This window comes from Palaemon carinicauda, chromosome 2 (assembly GCF_036898095.1).
Source record: "Palaemon carinicauda isolate YSFRI2023 chromosome 2, ASM3689809v2, whole genome shotgun sequence".
Classification (NCBI taxonomy): domain Eukaryota; kingdom Metazoa; phylum Arthropoda; class Malacostraca; order Decapoda; family Palaemonidae; genus Palaemon; species Palaemon carinicauda.
The window spans coordinates 107,676,198-107,678,697 of NC_090726.1; positions in this window are offsets into that span (position 1 = coordinate 107,676,198).

Consider the following 2,500-nt stretch of genomic DNA (forward strand, 5'->3'; position numbering starts at 1 on the left):
TATATATATATATATATATATATATATATATATATATATATACGTATATATATATATATATATATATATATATATATATATATATATATATATATATTTATATATACATATATGTACATATATATACACATATATACACATATATATACATACATACATATATATATATATATATATATACATATGCATATGCGTACATATATACATACATATATAAATTATATATATATATGTATATATATATACATATATATACATATATTTATAATTACATATATATATGTATATATATATATATATATATATATATATACACATACATATGTATATATATATACATATATATATATATATATATATATATATATATATATATATATATATATATATATATATATATAAATATACATATATATGTATATATACACTTATATATACAAATATATACAAATATATATATATACACATACACACACACACACACACATATATATATATATATATATATATATACATATATATATATATATACATATATATACATAAATATATAAATATAAATCCATATATTTATATATACATAAATATATGTACACACAGTATGTATATATATATATATATATATATATATATATATATATATATATATATATATGTGTGTGTGTGTGTGTGTTTATATATATATATATATATATATATATATATATATATATATATATATGTATATATATAAATATATTTACATATACATATATTTATATATTCATATATGTACATATATATACACGTATATGTATATGCATATATATGTATATATATATATATATATATATATATATATATATATATATATATATATATACATACATATATATATATATATATATACATATATATACACAGATATATATACATATATATACACATATATATATACATATATATACATACATTTATATATGCATATATGTACACATACATATACATATATATATATATATATATATATATATATATATATATATATGTATATATATACACACATAAATATGCATATATATATATATACATATGTACAATTATATACATATATACATATATATACATATAAACATATATACATATATATACTTATATATATATATATACATATATATATATATATATATATATATATATATACATATATACATATATATACATATACACACACACATATATATATATATATATATACATATATGTACATATAAAATATATTATTATTATTACTATTATTACTATCCAAGCTACAACCCTAGTTGGAAAAGCAAGATGCTATAAGCCCAGGGGCTCCAACAGGGAAAAATAGCCCAGTGAGGAAAGGAAATAAGGAAATAAATAAATGAAGAGAACAAATTAACAATAAATCATTCTAAAAACAGTAACAACGTCAAAACAGACATGTCACATATAAACCATCAACAACATCAAAAACAAATATGTCATAAATAAACTATAAAAGACTCATGTCCGCCTGGTCAACAAAAAAGCATTTGCTCCAACTTTGAACTTTTGAAGTTCTTCTGATTCAACCACCCGATTAGGAAGATCATTCCACAACTTGGTAACAGCTGGAATAAAACTTCTAGAGTACTGCGTAGTATTGAGCCTCGTGATGGAGAAGGCCTGGCTATTAGAATTAACTGCCTGCCTAGTATTACGAACAGGACAGAACTGTCCAGGGAGACCTGAATGCAAAGGATGGTCAGAGTTATGAAAAATCTTATGCAACATGCATAATGAACTAATTGAACGACGGTGCCAGAGATTAATATCTAGATCAGGAATAAGAAATTTAATAGACCGTAAGTTTCTGTCCAGCAAATTAAGATGAGAATCAGCAGCTGAAGACCAGACAGGAGAACAATACTCAAAACAAGGTAGAATGAAAGAATTAAAACACTTCTTCAGAATAGATTGATCACCGAAAATCTTGAAAGACTTTCTCAATAAGCCTATTTTTTGTGCAATTGAAGAAGACACAGACCTTATATGTTTCTCAAAAGTAAATTTACTGTCGAGAATCACACCTAAAATTTTGAAAGAGTCATACATATTTAAAGAAACATTATCAATACTGAGATCTGGATGTTGAGGAGCCACCGTCCTTGACCTACTTACAATCATACTTTGAGTTTTGTTAGGATTCAACTTCATACCCCATAATTTGCACCATGCACCAATTTTAGCTAAATCTCTATTAAGGGATTCACCAACCCTAGATCTACATTCAGGGGATGGAATTGATGCAAAGAGAGTAGCATCATCTGCATATGCAACAAGCTTGTTTTTTAGGCCAAACCACATGTCATGTGTATATAGTATGAAAAGTAATGGGCCAAGAACACTACCCTGTGGAACACCGGATATCACATTCCTATAATCACTATGGTGCCCATCAACAACAACTCTTTGAGATCTATTACTTAAAAAATCAATAATAATGCTAAGAAACGAC